General features: G+C 34.3%; 1 pseudogene; it reads right to left on the reverse strand.

Annotated features, from left to right (window-relative positions):
• Positions 1 to 3238: 3238 nt before the first annotated feature.
• LOC112462586 lies at positions 3239 to 20844 on the reverse strand (annotated as a pseudogene).
• Positions 20845 to 21567: the final 723 nt, after the last annotated feature.

Genomic DNA, 21567 nt, shown 5'->3' on the forward strand with positions numbered 1-21567 from the left:
GTGGAACCACTACTCCTCAGTGATGGTGGCTGTTGCTCGTACCAACAATGCAGTGGAAGGATGGCACCATGCACTAAATCGGAGAGCAAATGGTTCGCATCTCGTACTGTGGAAAATGATTGAGTTGCTTCAAGCAGAGCAGGGTCTCGTCGAAGCTCACATTGCGCGCGCGAATGCTCACGCTCCTGCGAATAATAGAAACAAGCGCTACAAAGACAACGATGCGCGATTGAAGAGTCTCGTTGCAGCCTACAACCGACAGGATGTGTTACAATATTTGAAGAATGTCGCTGCCAATCTATCGTTATAAAAATGTGTTATGAATTATGTGTTATTTATCTTTGTTATTAGTTACGCCGATTGTATTACGTTAATTGCGCTTTGTTGGATGCGTTGAAAATCCTGAGGAATGTTGCTGTCAATCTTTCGTTGTATTAAATTATCATGAGTTATGTATTTATTGTCTTTGTTTTTAGTCACGACGACTTTTTTAATTTATTTGCGCTTTGCTGGTTGCGTTAAACTTCTTGAGAAAAGTTGTCTTGCAAAGTATATGGCTTTTCACACGTGGAAAGTTGTAAACCCATGCATGTGGCACCTCGCCTCGCGCGAAAAGTGTATGCGTGGAGGCAGTAAGTTCCGCCCCCCTGCGGGGGGCTCCACTATCATTAAACTATACACATAGTGTGCCTTGCAAAGTACGTGCGTGGGCTTTTCACACGTGGAAAGTTGTAAACCCATGTGGCACCTCGGTTTTTGCTGGGCACGGAAATTTTTTCCGGGGGAGATATTTTCCGGGGGAGATTTTTTCCGGCGGAGATTTTTTGATGGGGAGATTTTTTCCGGAGAGATTTTTTCCGGGAACTGATTTCCGGGAGATTTTTTCCGGGGAACAAAACGTCGGTTACGCAATTATTTAATTACTTGTATTATAGCTAAGTTTTGCTGTATTTCCGAAAACGTCCATGCTCAGATTTAGGTGAAACTTTGTGAATAGGTTCCTTTTAGATAGAAAACACATATACCAAAAGGATTTTTTGCGACTCCAAAGTTTAGCAACTTTTTTAACATTTTTAACTTGCTGCCTCCGCGCATACATTTTCCACGCGAAACAAACTAAAACACCTCTCAAGTAATGTAAACAACCATAAAGTCATACACAAAGTACGAATATATTAATTTGCTGTGAGACAGGACCTATTCTTTCCAATAACTTAGTTTAATAATTTACATGAATAGAGCCAACACCTAACGCGGTCGGGTCCATGACTGTTAGGGCTCAGAAACTTTAAATTTTATTACAGTATTAACATTTTAGTCAAAGATGGGCGCCAACTAATTTTACGAGAATTAGTAACGTTAAATAATATTATAGTTGAATGGAACTCAGGGGTGGGAAGTTGGAAGGACCCATTATTTTATTTAAACGACTGAAAACTATAAAATTTACTTACTTACGTTCCCAAATGAACAAATTAGGTCAGTTGACTCTTTCTGCTTGTTCCTTTAAACGTGATTATTCCTCGAAAATATACCGACGTCGTATGTGGAGCAGGAACTCAACAGTACAGAATAAAAGAACGTTATCGAGATCAATATATATTTACTAATTACTTTGCAGACATCGTTGGTACAATATGAATATTTTGCTTTACAAGTTCTTTCGCCGACATCCAATAATATTACAATCTTCGCAACTTATTCACGCGACGTTTAGATCAAGAGTGACTAGTCCCGCTTTTCGCCGGCAACCCCTTGCGGTCCGGGAGAGCAAGGGGGGGTTGCCACAGGCGAGGCCGACGTTCATTGGCCGCGTCGCATTTAACGCAAGAATTTAGACTGCGAGACGTTGGGCGCAGAAAATCCTGTTACAGCTGCTTCTGCGTATACATTTTTCACGCGAAACGAGGTGCTACATAAGTTTAAGACTTTCCATGCGTGAAAAGCTCACGCATGTACTTTGGAGGCACACGTACTATTACTACGTTTACGCGAGCGTTACTTCTGTAGTAACTTACGATAATTCCTTCGCGTAAACGGGATTTTCCTTCGCGTAAATGGGATTTTGTTATTTTAATTTTCCTAAAAAATATTTTAAAAATATTTTAAAAATATTTTGTGCTGTATATGGGTACTGTGTGGGTGACAAGAAAGTTCCCAGAATTTTTTAAAGCACATTAAGCAGCTGGAAATAATCGGTACAGAAATTAAGCATTTGCACTTATTTAAACAGAACATAAAACTTTATTAGAACATTAATAACAAAATTAAACAAAGAAAATTACAATAAATTACAATAAATATAGTTACATACCGTAGCGAAGCACGGGTATCAAGCTAGTATTTTATGATAATAAAATAAAATAATTTAAAATTATTAATATATGTATACACATGTATACATATTAATATGTTTATGCAACACGTGCATGGAATGTGCCCCATTACGCACGCTACGCGTGTGTGATAGACCACTTTCCAGGCAACATAAAATAGGGAGTGTAAGCCGTGTGTAAAGATGAAAATTCCCGGGTGCGGTAACCGCACCCGGGAATTTTCATCTTACCTCACTTGTTACACAAATAACTATATTAATAACATGAATAGCTTTAGTCGATAAAAATCCGACATGATCCTTGGGGAGAGGATCTATGCAAGGTTTTTCGCTCCTTCCCTTAATAAAGAAATAAAAAGATATGTACGGCGCTGAATTCATTTCATTTTTCGAATGTTTTTAAATTCGCATGAATGTTCTGCGTGACAAGCTACCCTCTCGGTAAGCTTGCCATCACATTCTGAGAAGTGGCGATCGAGTCAAAATTGGCTTGATTCTTTGTCGAATTTGAACTCGGATCTCCGGTTCGTTAAACCAATATGTACTACTAGATACCACCAGCACCGCACTCTCGATATTGTAATTAATACGCTTATTAGCAACTCGTACAGTACAGGCAACGCACGCCATAGCAAGAGACCACTATAACATATAATATGTTATTATAAAAACCTGTATATATACACGAAAAGAATTTTCTCTTAGAATTTACTCTGAAATCATGGTAGTTGTGGGACAACATGTACTGCAAAGAATATGTTATGCGAGCTGTTTGATTAATTTTACTAAAATATATCTAGAGGAAATTTCAATAATTTTTCAAAAATTACCAATCTGCTTGGTAATTTTTATCACGTTTGTAAAATGTCTTTTGTATATTTCAAAAATTCTTTGGTTGCCAAGTTGTCTCATGTTTGTAGTAAATTTAACGGTAAAATATAACAAAACATTCTCTCCGTGTACTTACAATTAGTCTGGTGCAAGAATATTCAATATCTTACAGTTTTGATATTTTTGATAATCATCTAAAAAAGAACACGATAGAGTTGTAGAGCAATTCATAATTGAGTAAATTAAAAAAAAGCGTTAAAATCGGTTGAAAATTACATTGTTCAGCGATTTTTGTACAAAAAGAATGTCTTTTAGAAATTCAAAGATATTCTAACAAATTAATAAACTAAGCGCCAACTCCCAATTTCCAGCTCGCAGCTTGGGGTACCAATTTAGAATTTAAATATGCTGCCCCAGAGCATAGTTTAAATAGAAGAACAGTCACACGTAGCAATTCCCAGTTGCTACCGTGTGGACTGTGAACTAACAGCTTAAATGTCTCCTCCGAAAGATAGCCCAGTTTCCCTACACGAGCCCCACTCGTGCGAGAGGTGCAGTTTGAAATATAAAATTCCTGTGATCAGACTCGTACCCGGTTCCTCGGGGCTACGAGTCTGGCGCTATACCATAAGACCACACTGCCACCTTATAACAGTTGAACTCTTTACCTATACCTGCAGCCGTACGACAGGCGATTGCATCCTGGCGTCAGCTGACTTGACCGAGTTATATATCGCTATTATTATCGAGTTTCTTCATCACGCAACAAGAATCCGAAGCACGCACTCCCATGGTCGGCCAGTACCTAGAAAATTGAGTTTTTTATTTACTTAAAAAAAACTGCTAAAAAATGGGTAGAATTTCAGTGTACTTAACTAAGAACTGTATAATGTATTTAAAAGTTTATTCAGCAAAAACTTAATATATCAAAAAGTACATAACAAAAAAGTTTTTACACATCCAAATTATAATATTTGCTAACTAAGATTTTGAAAAAATATAGGAATTTTAACTAATACAATTATTTTATTACTTAGGTTGCTTGCAAATCTGAAGAATCTCGAAGAGCATTTTTAAATTGTGTATAAAGGTATTTTTATATTGTTTTATATTGTTTTTTATTGTTTTATAATGTTTTATATTATCGTATGTAATTAAATCTTTTAAGTAGAATAATGTTACCATAATCACCGAGATTTATGACAGACATAATGTTTTAATGCTACTTGCTACTTATTAAGTTTGCTATTGCTATTTTATTAGTTATAATAATTATTTGTTAAAAACTATTTATTAAATAATTATTTTAAAATAATACAAGTCTGAAATTATTTTGTAATATATTATCTTTGTTACAATTAAAAGACTATCCGTCTTTAATAGATTCTGCATGAGAATAGTCTATAATCCAAGTTTCCTTTAAGCTTTATTCGGCCATTTAACCGTGACTGAATAATTTAATTAGTATATAGGGTATCTATTTTGTTATTGTCCGAAGTATTATATCCGCATTTATTTCATGTATTTTTTCCTTTAATTCTTTCTCCTTTTTTTTCTTTCTCAACATTCTTACAATATTACACAAGTTGTATATTTACTTTTAGTGTCAATATTTTATGTTATTGATAGATGATAAATGTAACTTATCTAAATTTATTGTCGGGATATAAGAAATAATTCTGAGCAAAAGAAACTATGCAATATTCGTCTTTATTTCTTTTACATTATAATAAAGAATCTAAAAAGAATCATTGTCAGTGTTCTTGACAATTCGCTTCTTTCGTAAGCGTACACAGTAAACAATCGTATACATATAACGCATAAGACACTTGTGAGATCTATTTTGAAACGTTTTGAGAAGGTCTTCAAAAAATATTTTGTTTGGCGCTCACATTGTACATATTAGTTAATAAGTTAATTCCCTCGCATTAATGTATTATCATGAGAACTAGGACCGGCATAAATTGTTTCATCTAACGTGTTGTTTCATGTGAGATTGTAATAGATCTGTTTGATACATTCTAATTGGTTTACTGCGGCAATTTTGCGATTTGCAGATTGCATAAATTTTGAATTCGAATCTGAAATGTTGCGACCATTTACGAGTAATTTCTTCTCGTATTTCAGCTATTTCCTTTCATGTTTACTATTTAAATGCCATTCTATATTTTGTCTATTTGCATCCGTAATTACTCCCTTATCCTTACAAAGAAGACAACGTGCAAAATACCGCTCTTCTTTGAGACTTTGTATAACAAACAGTGGCAAATGCTGGCCGTATTGTCCTCTGAAAAGAGGCAGGAGCCAACGAAATAGAACAAGAAGAAAAAGACCCGACTCGTGCTGCCCGCCCGCGGGTGGCATTCCCAATTATATTTATTAAATTTTGTTTTGTGTGGGAAGGAAAAACATATTTCTCTTTTCGACCTTCTATAACCAATTTTGTAAGCTCTTCTTCAAACGATTACATCCAGTGATCTCATTTAGTGTCAAGCGCTTTGCGAGAGAACGGTTAAAATGGGGAAAAAAATGATAAAAAAAATTGGCATATGGAGTGAGTTTATAATAAAAGACAATATAGGTATATAAAATAATAATATAAATATAAGTAAAATTATAATATAAAAAACTGTACGTAGTTTCTTCGATATCTGTGAATTTGATAGCGAATAAATCACAAAAAAAGTTTGACCACAAATAAATGTTCTGTAGCGGCACATTAGACGCCAAAATTGTTCGCATAATGCAATTTTGTCGATAGATTATAGTGTTTGAGTCTATGTTATTTGTAAGATTTTATTACGGTTTATAATTGAAGCATAGTGTATAATTACTCGTCGTTTTTCTTCCTTTCTTCTTCCTGTTGTCCAAGTAGCGATATGCTTGTTCGTATTGTACTTTGTGGCTCATTCAAATGCAAATTGCTGTTTCTCATTGAGGTTGAAGAAAACGGCAGGTCACAGCTTGCAGGTCTGTATATATACGACAGCTTTGATTAATCAAGTAGAAAAAGCGATAGAGTAAGTATTTATTTGCATGCGCTTTTTATATATTTGTCAAACTATATGGCAAATTGATTTTGTATGAGGCTCCCCTCTTAAGTCATAATTGTATATAAATATTATATACATGCCCCGTGATGAAAACCGGACCATTTATATTTCCATTTATTTATTATTTATTATTATATTACTGTACCCCTACTTCATATTCATCAATATTTTATACGTTCTTAGATGAATACTTACTTACAACCTCGCGATAAGTGTCGCCTTAACGTGTCTGTATCATTGCAATGTTTTATCTATGTTAATCTTGTTGCATGTTCTACACGTCGCATCTCTGCCTTCTACAACGAACTCGCCCCATATTTTTGCTCTTCTTACCGCATTTCTATAAATAAAATTACATTTATCAGATGATCAATTATAAATTAAATGTCTTATTAAAACGTGTACACCTCATTTAAAAATTATTAATGTTCTGAAATAATTGTATGTCGCTGTTTGTTTTTGTAATTTTCTAATACATTGTCTAATACATTGGTTTTGAATGTTTGTCTAGATCTGTTATGTTATATATATATGTCCATAAGTAGTATTTTAACTCTTGTTTTAGACTGATTAGAGAAAACTTTTTTACATTGACCATACGTTACGCAATTGTCAATCATGTATTATTTATGCTTCATATTTATCAATATTTTATTTGCACGTTTTTAGTTAAATATATACTTACTTGCAAGCTCGCAAGCGATGACTCTGTAAATTTCAAATATTATCGAAATGTTTTATAATCTTGTTGCATGTTCTGCACGTCGCATTATAGGTATACACATGTACCAACATTTTTTTTATAGGTTCTGCATACAACAAAAAAATTAAATATAATGAAGAGGAGCAAACGGCAATGTTGCATGAGTTTGAATCTCTTCTAAGAGAAGGGAAGCTGCCTACTAGAGATCAAGCACGAGACTTTTTGAGAGAAATCCATGGATGAAGGACAGAAATGCCCCCTCGATAGTATCGTGATGCCAACGTCATAAACTACCTCAAAAAAATCTAAGTAACAAGTGGTAGACGTAAATCTTTGTATCTTGAAAAATCTCGAAAAAACCTAAACAGTAGTATCTTTACCTCGAAAAAAAACAAAGTGGTAGTATTATAGCTCGAAAAAACCTAAGTAACAAGTGGTAGACGTAATCTTTGTATCTCCAAAAATCTCGAAAAAACCTAAGCAATAGTATTTTTATTTCCAAAAAATTATAACTCAAGTGATACACATCACAAAATTACGTTACCTTATCAAAAATGAGTCGCGCTTCAAGTGATCTATTATTACAATTGCAAAAAATAAATGATATCTCTTTTTAAATTACAGCGCCAATTACAGAGAACATATTTTTCGAGATACAAAGATTACGTCTACCACTTGTTACTTAGGTTTTTTCGAGGTATAATATTACCACTGCTTTTCTTCGATTAGAATAAAAGTTTGAATCATGAAGAATTACACAGAGGTAACAGTACAAAATACAAATATTTTATTAAAATATTTAAACCCAACAAGGGAATACAAGGTATTTAAATAAAAAGTTTATACATGTATTTTAAAAGATTTAATCGCATCGCAAAAAATTACAGAGGTAACAGTACAAAAAATAAAAATATTTTATTAAAATACATAAATTTTTTTTGTCAAAAAACTTGGCGCTGCTAGAGAGAGAAAGAGAGAAAGACCTATTATTTTATACTTAATCATAAGCCGCATTATTCGAGAGAGAGAGAGAGAGAGAGACCTTTTACAAATGTAAATATTACTTATTCTATACTTATTCTATACTTAATTCTAATCGCTCACAATTCAATCACCCACATTCACTCGTTCGCACATACACAACAGGCTGACCTAATTTTGAGGTCTAGCAGCGCCAAGTTTTTTGACAAAAAAATTTATGTATTTTAATAAAATATTTTTATTTTTTGTACTGTTACCTCTGTAATTTTTTGCGATGCGATTAAATCTTTTAAAATACATATATAAACTTTGTATTTAAATACCTTGTATTCCCTTGTTGGGTTTAAATATTTTAATAAAATATTTGTATTTTGTACTGTTACCTCTGTGTAATTCTTCATGATTCAATCTTTTATTTTAATCGAAGAAAAGCAGTGGTAATATTATACCTCGAAAAAACCTAAGTAACAAGTGGTAGACGTAATCTTTGTATCTCGAAAAATATGTTCTCTGTAATTGGCGCTGTAATTTAAAAAGAGATATCATTTCTTTTTTGTAATTGTAATAATAGATCACTTGAAGCGCGACGCATTTTTGATAAGGTAACGTAATTTTGTGATGTATATCACTTGAGTTATAATTTTTTGGAAATAAAAATACTACTGCTTAGGTTTTTTCGAGATTTTTGGAGATACAAAGATTACGTCTACCACTTGTTACTTAGGTTTTTTCGAGCTATAATACTACCACTTAGTTTTTTTTCGAGGTAAAGATACTACTGTTTAGGTTTTTTCTAGATTTTTCAAGATACAAAGATTACGTCTACCACTTGTTACTTAGATTTTTTTGAGGTATAATACTACCACTGTTCTTTTTCGAGGTAACAATATATACACTACTATGCGTGTACTTGGCGCCTTTCTTTACCTTTTCTTTAAAAAAGGTAATTTTGTACGGATATCACGCCTTTTTGTAGTATTACGCATTTTATAAACAGTATGTACAGGGTGTTATTTCGAGATATAATACTACCACTTTGTTTTTTTTTGAGGTAACAACATAATACATATACACTACTATGCGTGTACTTGGGGCCTTTTTTTACCTTTTTTTTGAAAAAGGTAATTTTGTACGGATATCACGCCTTTTTGTAGTGTTACGCATCTTAATCTGAACAAAAAAAAATTACACTTTATAAAGAAATGTGTCTGAAGTTGTTAATATATATAATATATACATTGCCGGACATTGCTTTTATGTAAAATATGCATCTATATTATGTTGCTTGTAAAAATTATTTCTTATCTACTTTTTCCAAAAATAATAAATTGTGAAACATTTTAAGACTAAAACCAATTCGCTATCTGTATTTTAACTGGTACTTTACTCTTGTACGTATGGGGTACTCACGTTCGAGTTGGCCAAAGGCCGTGTTTTTATTTTTTCGCTACGTGCCCTACGAGCGAAAATATTGCGACGCAAAGTTGAAATGTGAAAATATTATATTAAGAAATTTCTACTAACGTCGACGTCTCTCAATATATATGACATATATATATCAGAGAAATGTAACTTTCACTTTTTTGACACTGGTCGATAGACTTATCGGTCAGGAAGAAGATTTCTATTTAGGTAAATTAGAAAATAATATTAACAGGTCGCTTATCGCAATTTTTTATTTTTCATTTAAGGTAAACGTACCAGTGGCCGCACACTTAAGCCACAATTCAGATTGTGATACAAATTTAGTCCATTTAGACGCATGCTTGGTACAAATGACTTGAACCATCTTGAAGCTTAGGGTTTCTAGTTTATAAAACACATGCAATGTTTATTTTAATATTCAGTCATTTATTATTTATGCCGCGAAAATGATAAAAAGCTCAAATGTACCAGTGTCCGCACAGCTTTTACTCGGTATGTCCCACCCAGTGTCCGCACAATACGATATTTAGGCTGCGGTCCACTTGATGCTACAAATACTTCGGAGCATTCCTCTTCTCCTTTCTTTCAATGAAGAAAGAAGGAGAAGAAAAACACTTCAAAGCATTTGTGGCGTCAAGTGGACCGCAGCCTTAAACCAAAATATATTCAGCCGTAACATAACCTCTCCATGTAAACAGCAAACAATTTTTCTGATACTGGTTGCACAGATTCAGCATGCACATTAGATTTATTGCAGATATATTATCAACAATGAGTACTTACTTATCAATCGGTTTTCCACACGATATTTTGTTTTCTTTTAATCGAAACACCAGAATTAATTCCGTAGTAACAACTTTGCATCGATCGAGAGACAGCGTGCTATGCGATGTGCGGTTACTGGGACTAGCGAACTTCGCAGGGTTGTACCAGTATCCGAACAGCCGTGACGTACGAGACCGAATAAACAATTTAAAATAAATGGTAATCCGTGCAGAATCATACTTCAAATTTGTTTGTTATTACAATAACGTATTGTAGATCCCTACACAATTTTTAGATTTGCAATATTCTTCACGAAATGCTTAATAAATTGAAAACATTAAAGTCGTGTGCGGCGACTGAGACGTGTGCGGCCACTGGTACGTTTACCTTAGTAAAATAGAAAAAATTTTATAACTATCTAACAAACAGTAATACAGCATTGTTCTACATAGATTTTTGTAGTAAATTTACCGCTCTACAAAAAATATTTCTTATCATTTTTTCATAAATTTAACCGTTCAAAAGATATTCAAAGTTAAAGTTTGATAAATATAAAACTTGTTTTTGCTTCTTATGAACTTTGTATCATATCGACTATCAAAAATTATAAAATAATCAATACATATTTTTGTAGAAAATTTAACGATCTACAAAAAAGGTCTTATATTTTTTTCATAAATAAAACCATTTAGACAATATTAAGGTTTAAAGTTCAAAGTGTATAAAAATTACTTTTTTTTTATATTGAATAAATAAAGCTCAAAATTTTGTTATAATATGAAAAAAAAGAATAATTTTTATACACTGAACTTTAAACTTTAAACCTTAATATCGTCTAAATGATTATATTTATGAAAAATATATAAAAGACCTTTTTTGTAGATCGTTAAATTTTTTACAAAAATATGTATTGATTATTTCATAATTTTTGATAGTCGATATTATAAAATTTATCAAACCTTAACTTTGAATATCTTTTGAATTTATGGAATTTATGGACGGTTGAATTTATGAAAAAATGATAAGAGATCTTTTTTGTAAAGCGATAAATTTACTACAAAAATCTATGTGAAGCAATGCTGTATTACTGTTTGTTAGATAGTTATAAAATTTTTTCTATCTTACTAAATGAAAAATAAAAAATCGCGATAAGCGACCTGTTAATATTAATTAATATTAAGGGCTCAAACTTTAACAGGTATCTTATTTTACCCTCCTGCAAGTATATATGCTATTCGTGAAAAAAAAAAAAGCATAGTTCTTTTAAGAAAAAATATGTAACATTAACAATGTATAATCAACGGACATTATATATATTTCAACTTTTATTTATTGTATTACAATTATTAATAAAATTATATAATTTCCTTCATTCACGGTCGTACTTATTCGTATCCTGCGCCGTGACATGTCATAAGTACGTTCCGAGCTCATGTGTACCAATGGGTCTGCTTAGTCTGCCTAATTCTCTATTATCATTTTTTGTCATATTTTGTAAAAGTTTATCTACGGTAATTTCATAAAGGAATCATTCCGCCGCACATGATAAAAATTGGAATACATTATACGTAGAGTTTAAAAATGTAAAGATTTTTTGCATAAATACATTGTCATATTTATATTTAACAGACTGTTAAATCTACATATAATTCTCTGCAAAAACTAATGATGTTACAATCACGCCAATATTTGTTTTACTGCCCAAAAAAATAAACAAAGTTTTATATATATTGCATAAATATACATTTCAAACATAAAGAAACGAGTAAGAATTAAAATAACAATTTTAGCCGATTAAATATATTACAACTTCTCTTTACAACTAATTTTGCATGTGAATATCTTAATGGGGACAAAAAAATAATTTGAAAATGTTGTTTATCTATTCTTTTACAAACTGCGGAGAGAGTATTACAAGATACATGTGGTGCAACAATAAAAGTAAAGTTTTATGGAAATGCACCTATCGGATTCTACAAATACAAATATCCTAAGAAGCTTTGCGAGCAAGAAAGTTATGGTGCTAAAATATTTTATTTCTTAGCCAAACATATGGATGGAGATATCAACAATAACGTAAAATACCAGTGGTTGGATCATGAAGAATTAGAAAAAGTATTACCTACTGGAATACAACAGAGTATTTCACAATTTATGTTTACGTAAAGAATAATAATAATAATATAAAATATTGAACTCATTCTTTGATCTCTTATTAATATTGTCTATTATTACCGTAATATTAACATTATAAAGGACTCCTAATATCCTTTTTAAAGGAAAATATTCCCCTTTACACAAACATTTATGCACAGTCACGATTATTAAATTTCATATTTGATATTCTTTAACAAAAAAATTTTTTAGGCACATATTTTTCGTTACTAAAGAAAATATTTTATGCTTATATTATTTTTAAGTAGTAGATTGATTATATAGAAACAGACAAAAATTAATTAGATCAATTTTATCAATTTTTTAATTTATAATTAACATTATAAATTATAAAAAAAAATTATTAAAATAGTGCTTTTTATATTAACAAAGTGTATCTTACAATTAGAATCTCCCGGGTCTCTTTCGTCCAGTATATTTGGAGTCATCTCTAACTTCTTTTCCTTGCCGGCGCCGCCTTTCTTTCTTCTCTAAAATCTAGTCCCTACTTTTTTTCAATGATTTAACCTTGGCTTTCTTTATGTATTCCCTATGTACAAAAAAATTATCACAATTTTTAAAAGGTAAAATAGAGAAATAATAGATATAACAGACAACGAGAGGATCAAACCTTCTTGAATTAGCGACGGTTTGTCTATCTTCGTTCTCTACGCCTAATGCCTTTGGAAGCGGAGCAGCTCCTCCGGTCATTAAAACCAAGACCATTTTCTTTGCTTTTGCGCTATTCGGAAAATCGACAACCACACCGCCATAAAAGCCAGCTTTTGTGGCTTGTGCCGTGATTAATTCAACCTGTTCACCGTTCTCTGGATAGAATTGTAACACTGCTCTTGCGCTTCTTGACAGGCATGCATACAACGTTGAGAAGAAACGATATAAACGTTTTGTAGGATTGTGCAAAGTTTTGCTTGCATAGCACAACCACTGAAGCGCAGAAATACTGACAGCCCCATCAAACGTACCAGCTTTAAATGGCAATCCTCGCTTGACCTATATCTCCCAAAATTAAGTCACCATCTAATTCTCTTTCATCACAGCTACGTCTAAAAATAATGTAATGTGTTAATATGATTATATATCATCTTTCACGCAAATTTTTACAGACAGCGTTACTAGCAACGTGCACAACTTCATTTAAGGTTATAATTGGGTACAACATTCATCGCACGATACTGTTATACCTACGTGCAAATCGGAAACGTACCTCGAGTCAAGCTCTTCTGCGATCAACGAAGTCGGGATCGAACGTGTCAGTCGTCACTTTTTGCCAAGCGTAGAGAAACTTCTGTTCCGGCAGCGGTGCAATGGTAACACGATGTAGGGATACGAAATCTCCAGATAAGAGCACGAAGCAATTCAAATTCAGTATATCGTCGGCACGATTATACGGTGTTACTGCCGTTTTGCGTACGCGCGTGCGGCTCGTGCAAACGTTATTAACGCGCGGCCGCAATCGCGCGGCAGAAACGCCTCGTTTGAACAGGCTCCTTGATCTCAGTATCAGCTCCCTGCCGTCAATATAAAAATAAAAAATAATATAATAGGTTATTAACCTGTATGCATAAACACTCACGTAAACGTAGTAAACAGTAAATAGGTTATTAACCTGTATGTATAAATATTCACGTAAACGTAGTAATAAACAGTAAATAAAATAAGTATAATAGTAATTAATCGTCGCGTCGCGTAAAGAGTCACGGTCGGTCTCGCTCCGCGCGTACTTCGTACTTACCGTGTCTCTAGAGTGCTCTCGAGATAGGTTAACTGATGAATAGGAACTACCAGACGTACCAGAGAGAAACCTGAGGTTTCTCTCTGATAGTAGTCTAGTGTGTCGCTCGAGAAATCGCGCAATAAGATACGGGAAACTACCGCTCGTACGTCGATGTTTCAACAGTGTAATCCTAAAGCGGTTTGTTTAGGATCATCGTCAACACAGACTTCAGGGAAAAAACAAGTATCCCAACGAGAAGAAAATTCTTTAATTCTGAAAGTAATTTGTTAAATTGACATGAATTGTACGAAAATATATAATTTCTGTCGAATTTATACTCCTTAATCATTGTTTATTTACAACAATGAAAATAATTGTCATCAAACATAAATAACATATACATAAAAGAAATATATAAAAATTCTAATTTTTTAATTGAACAAATCTGTAATTATTTTCTAAAACGTCATATATACGTTATATTATTATATTATCATAGAATAGTATTACACTGTTATATTATGAGTTTAATAATTAATTTTTGATCAGAAATTCGAACAGGCAGACAATAAATTTTATTAATTGGACTATTAGCATTGGAAACGATTCGAAGAAAATCAATTTGCCAATCGCACATATATTTGATTGCATATTGATGAGTCAGAGTGCATGCCGATGGCACTTTAAGAACTCAGCGGAATATAAGGAACGCTTTACGAGGGACACTCGCCAGCGGTGACGTTTATATCGGAGGAACGGTCTGGCACGACGATGGAAACGTGCTGACGTACGTCACCCGGTATACAGGCGAAGATATAATTACGCCATATAATTTATGTAACCCACGATACACGCGCCGCAGTGAGAAAAGAGCGCGCGCACCAAAGAAAAACACATGACACAGGATGAACCTTCGCAGGGGCTGCCATTCTATTTTTTTTCCGTCTGTACTTTCGCTTTGTAAAGACGTTCCGAACGCCCGTAAAGTCCGAACTCTAAGCTCTATCGCGGAGGAGCAGATGCCTCTCGAATCTGTCGTCCTAAAGTCGCGGACGTACGACGTCAGTGACGCGTGACAGACGCATTTCTTTCGCTATTCCTCGCGCTTCTTCGCGATTGCGTTCCGCTCGATGCGATACCCGTTGCCGTCAAAGTCACGAAAACGAAAATATCGTGAATGAAAATCAACTCACACTACATTAAACCGGAAATTTATTTTTATATAGATAAGTTTTAAAATACAAAATATATTGTTAATAATACAAATGTAACGAATTTAAAGAGTATTTAAAAGTATTTAAAAGTATTTAAAAAAGAGTATTTAAATTATTAAAAATTTTTTAATAATTTTAAACACTTACTTAACTTAACTTTTTTAATTAACCCCTTCGTTGGCATTGACGCAAAAGTGCGTCAAATTTTTCCGTGCCCTGTGTGGCATTGACGCAAAAGTGCGTCAACCTTTTTTTCCTATAACTTGCTTCGATTTGGCATCCAAGTCTTACACGGGGGTTTTTGGGGTCGCTGATTACGAATCTGAATTCAAAATTTGCAAATTCAAAATGGCGGATCCAAAATGGCGGATAAAAATGCAAAAAATTACTTAATTGGGATGAAATTTGCCATTTTGAATTTTCGAATTTTAAATTCAGATTCGTAATCAGGGGCCCTCAAAAACCACAGGGTACAAATTTTCAGGATAAAAAATTTTCCTGCCATTTTTGGCACTTTTTGTCGAATTCTCTCTGCCAACGAAGGGGTTAATTAAAGAAGTGAATTTAACTTTCTGTAAGTATATTTGCTGATGTACATAAAATACCAAAAGATTAAACTATCCTCTTTTTCATTCCAGATAATCTTTTAATCATGGTTATTTGTATCTCTGAAATCGGGCCATAAATTGTTACACGTAATCCCTCCCCCCCCTTGCGAAAAATTAAACTTATCTGATTTAAAATAAATTTACAAAAACTGCGATTTAAAATGTGTTGGCTTCTTACGATTTTAAACTTTGTTTTCACAATCTTCACCGAATATCGAGAGACTTTACTCTCACACCGAGATTTCTCGACAACGGAAGTCGCGAGTCAGCATCGCTATTACGAACACGTGTCTCTCGTTCTCGCGTCTTTTACGAAATGGTAGGAATTTCAAAAAAAATACTTTGCAGTCGTACGTCTATCACCTGCACTTTCTCATCACAGCGTTGTCCTCGTTCAACAAGCGAGGAATTTAAATGCACTTGTCAATTTTTTTGTGCAGGCCTCGCAAAATTTACAAAAATCTATAATAAACCGAATACTTCTGATAGTGATAAATAATTTAAAAAAGTAATATTACAAAAAAAATGTTATTTAAATAAGATTTGGAGCATTAATAATTAATTTTTACTTCCAATATCTCTAGAAATAATACAAAGAAAAAACAAAATTCTATCTGTTATTATTTAATTGTTATCTATATTATTACTATAGGAGAGACCGGGGCTAAGCCGACAGCGGGGCGAACTTGACACTAGGCTTTTTGCCAATTTAAATCTATCGTAGAAACTTGCCTTTGCTACTGTAAATGCGTCTTTATGTGCCAGTATTATCAACGGAATTTGGTAACATTCTGAGTTATAGTGTAATTTTTAACGCGACATAAGTGTTTTTGATAGTGAAAAGTAATTTTTCTGATCTCTCGAAAATGTCTACTCTTTCATCGAGCTTTACTCTTGCGAATCTACCGGTAAGTGATTTTGATGGGAAATTCGATACTTTATATGAATCCGATAATAATTTTTGCATATTTTCAAAATTTATATATTTTTGGAGTAACAAAAGTAAAAAACGACGTTCGGGGCTAAGTCGACACGACGCCACCGGGGCAAAGACGACACTAACCTAAAGTGACATTATCGCAAAAAAGGTCACTCTTTCGTCCGATTCCGATGACGATTTAAGGAACATCTGTTGCGTGTGTTCGGAAAACATTTCATTAGCTTCTAATAACAAACAATGCATCTTATGCAACCGTATGGCTCATGACGAATGTGTGCGCACATCTGATTGCGAATTTAAATTGTGTGTTTAAACGTGTATAAATTGTTTTTCAGACAGTTCAGAAAAAGATAATTAAAAGTTTAATCTTTTTTTTCTCATTATTTTAAATAATTGTTTACTTTATTCCGACTTTTTGTTTCTAATACACAATGTCTTTTTATTTGATAAACAATGTATTTTTATTTTTTTATTTTTAAACAATAAAAAAATAAGTTCCAGATCAAATTGTGTCGATCAAACAAAGTGTTGAGTTTGCCCCGGCGGGGTGTCGAGTTCGCCCCGTCATTTTTCAATTCGAAAATTTGTCTTCGCGTCACTTTTCCTTTCCTGGCGGCAAAACAAAGCGACGTACAGCAAAACTTCCTGAATCAATTTTGTACCTGAAGAAACACTCTTTAAATATATATCATTGAATTTGCTTAAAAATGTTAATTAAATATTAAAAATTGCCTTTGAAAAAATAGTGTCGGCTTAGCCCCGGTCTCCCCTACATTATATTTACTTTATATTATCTATATATATTGTCTATATTATATTTAATTATCTACAAACTTTCATACGCAGCAGAATCGATAGCATATCGATATGAAAAAATATAAAATTGTATTACAATCAAGCGTAAAAAAGAAAAATACGGATGAGACACTAATTCGTTTTTGAAAAAATCGGGATAACATAAATCTTATGATATTACCAATGCAATGTTATGCGCACACTCGTTCTCTTAAGGAATACCGATCTAGAAAATACAGGTGCAAGGACAGTGAGACTTGCAAGGCAATATAACGATATTGGCAATGGCGATGTGGTTTTTACCAAGTGGTGGTGGTGCGAGCGACGACGATGGTGAGTATGGAAGGGGGTAGAGGGAAAGCCTGTCTCTTGTCGGAGCGTGGCATCAGTCGACGATATCGCGTGAAACTCTAACGTTCCACAAATCCGCCGGCCTTATACTTCAACAACAGTACTACACCTTTACACAGCTTAGTTGCCTCATTTCGATCATCAAAAGATTACGCGTGATCCGATTCGCGAGTCGATTCTCCAAATTATTTCCACGCTTCAAGTCGGAAGCAGAGTTTACGAAACGAGTTCGATTTTGTGACCTTTTCCCGAATATATTTTACTCTTTCTCTTCGTCTTCGCAACGCTGGATTCACCCAATCGAGAAACTCGCGCGGAGTTTCGCTCTCGCCGTGAATTTACGCGACCACACAAAATCGTAAATCGGTCACGAGAGACAAGCCTATTAACCGATCTCGGTAATCATTTTATAACGCATTCTTTGCTCGCTCGAAATTAAATGCGACCGAACGTTATCCGATACATATTCGTTTCGTCGTTCAACCTGCAGCTATTATCTCGGTACCGTTACCTCTGGGTAATCTTGCGACCGCGTGAAATCCTACACCGGTTATGATTTACGACTAAAAACAATTATTCTTATGATTGGCACGAGACTTATTCCTTTCAATTAGCTATAATGGTATTGTTACGCGTTTGTTCGTTTACATTATAGCTTTTTAAATATCTGCATTGTGTGACCGAAAATCGGAAAACATGAATTTTATGTAAAGTATATTTATTATTTGTTCCTTCAAATACGTGAGTACACGTAAAAATAAAAATTAAAATTAAATAAGAATCAAATTATAGCATCTCTCTATTCGTCTTTTAATTACACAGGCACAAAAAAAATTGTCTTGGCCGAGACACTACACTAATGTATTCCCACGTATTTTAACCTGCTGAATCCGAATCCGAAGTCAGAATTGTCAGTTTGGCTCTCAGTTCCGAGCAAACCTAAAAAAAAGTGTTCGTTTCGTGGAGTTTTGAACTTTTTTTGAGGTTTGCTTGGAACTGAGAGCCAAACTGACAATTCTGACTTCGAATTCGGATTCAGCGGGTCAAAATACATGGAAATACACTAGTGTAGTGTCTCGGCCAAGACACTTTTTTATTTTTGTGTGCCTGTGTTATTTCTTACACTTACAATTAGTATTCCTCCATTCTTTTAATATCATTATCTTACTATAAATAGGCTTATAATCTCATTGATTTACAATAATTCAATGATTCTATTCATTAAACTCATGCATGACAAATAGAAAACAAGAAAACGGTTCACGTAAATCGCGTATAACGAATCGTATTGGACAACGTTGTTTTTGCCGAAAAGTTCAACTCGATAATTCGTTCTTTCGGTAAACGATGGAGACTTTAGAGAACGGCGGCGAAACGTGTGCGCGCGGAGGCTATCGAGCGATGCATTTATAGACATAATAAATCGCGGTGCTGCACAATGAGAGAAGCTCATGCTGAGAATTTATTAAAATCGAACGTTTAGAAAGCCCGGCCTCATCTAAGCGCATTAAGGGGATGCTGGAGTCGCGGGCGAACTCGATCAGCGTCGATAAAGAAGTGCTCACCGATTCTTACATATACATACAGAGCGCAGGCAAACTCGACCAGCGTCGATAAAGAAGTGCTCACCGATTCTTACACATACATACAGAGCGCCTGCTCTAGGGCTACCCGTTATACTGATCCGTATGTTTTTGGCTGAATTCGGGGAGACGCGTAACATGTGCATATGAAATTTTCTAACATACTTTTCTCTTATACTAAAGCTCGCAGCTCATTTCTGCAAGCACAGGATTCTTCTTTATTGTATTTCCGTGACGGCTGCAAGGTTTTTGTATACGTACACAGTCTAAAACTTTTATCTGCAGCAAATGTTGTCATGAGTCGACCGCAGAATCGAAAATAAAAATGTAATTTTCTAATTTTTTTTCGTTTTTCATACGCAATTGGTGCCTGCCGTCTTCGTTATCGTCCATACTTTAATTCTGGACAAACAATTTTTAATTCGGTGAAATCAATCAAAAGATTTGTGTGTCTGAAAATTTCGTGGTAAAACAGACCTGTCTCCAGCATCCCCTTAACGGGGAGCAAAACCGCCAATGGATCAATCCCACGATACAAAGGAGCAACGCGCGGTAATTTATAATAGGCTGATTCGCCGTGCGTGCCAAATTAATTCATCGTAATAACCCACGGGGAAAGTATCTCACATCAGTCATATTTTACATAACACCCAGACGTATCGCGAACAAAAAGTACGCGATTAATCTTGACTCCCAAACTTCCGAAATTGACAGTGGCATTGTCCGCGAGGCGACACACGTTTCATTACTCTTCATTTCGGATCAAGACTGAACTGATACGCGAACAAAAGAAAAATTAAAGAAGATCCTGTTATTGAATATAGCTCGAGACATTAATTCATCGTGACTGATATTAAAAAATGTTTCAATTCTTGTCATTCAAAATTAATGATCTACGCCGAACTAAAGTCGTGATCTATATACTCCTTCATTAGCAAAAATTGACTAACAAAATAGTTTAAATAGCATGATTAATAGATTAATTATGATAATCAATCATAAAAATGTTGATACAGCGATAAAGAATAGTCGGGAAGTCAAGTTTCTCTTTCAATACATCAATTAAAACAAAAAAATTTCACATTAAATATCTTACAAACATAAATATATATTTACTGTTAAACTTTCATTATCTAATCATTTTCTAGTAATTGTTAACCAGAGATAATCGCTATAAGACATTAAGTAGAAAAAAAACGAGAAAAGAGAAGTAGCTTCTCCTGACTCCCCAAGATACGCGAAACGGTATCAAGCGTATAACAGGTGCGCTTCGTGCGTCGTCGTCAAGTCCAGCAAACGTTGGCGTGCAGTTGTCGTGAGGAAGAAACGCATGGGAAAAACGTACGCCGCTGTCAAGACGATCGGCAGCATGTTTCTGCTAAAACGCGCGCGGTCTCACACAGTGCCGATGCGTGCGACAGGAATGTATACGAACAGCACGATCAAAAACGATACGGGCACGTAGTCGCGAAAGAAATCGTCCTCCCGTCTGTGATGTCGATATCCCGCGCGCGATCCTGGCCGTTGCTGGACACGGCAGGCGAAAGAAGCTGTACGGTCTCCGTCAACGACTCGTCCCCGAAGAAGAAGAAGAATTATATGGCGGAAACCAATGACGGCGTTGACAAAAGCAACATTGCGGCTGTCCAACCGGAAAACAACTCTCAGGTGCAGGTGAGACAATTGTTGTGCCGACGCTATTACCCTGAGGAAGGGTGGGGCTGGGTAGTCACCTTCGTCGGCACTCTCGTGCATATTCTGGGACCAGGCCTGCAGTTCTCTATTTCTTGCACTGTCGCATTGCCCGCTAAAGTCAAATTCTATCACCATCCGTGGCATACAGCTGATGAGTCAAGATTTTCGAACGATTGCGTGAATGTTACTCTGATACACAAGTAATCAAAATCGTATACGAATATAGCCGAATCTTAGTATTTTTGTATTTGATATTTTCATACATTTACAAATCTACAGTTTAATTGTAAAAAATTGAACGCTGCAGTATTTTTAAAATCCTATTTCCTATTCTTTGATCCTTTTCGATTGCAGTAGGAACTGATGTAGATAACTATCTCATGACATTAAGACAGAGAT

The sequence above is a fragment of the Temnothorax curvispinosus genome, unplaced genomic scaffold (genome assembly GCF_003070985.1).
Source record: "Temnothorax curvispinosus isolate PA1 unplaced genomic scaffold, ASM307098v1 QBEX01012534.1, whole genome shotgun sequence".
NCBI lineage: Eukaryota > Metazoa > Arthropoda > Insecta > Hymenoptera > Formicidae > Temnothorax > Temnothorax curvispinosus.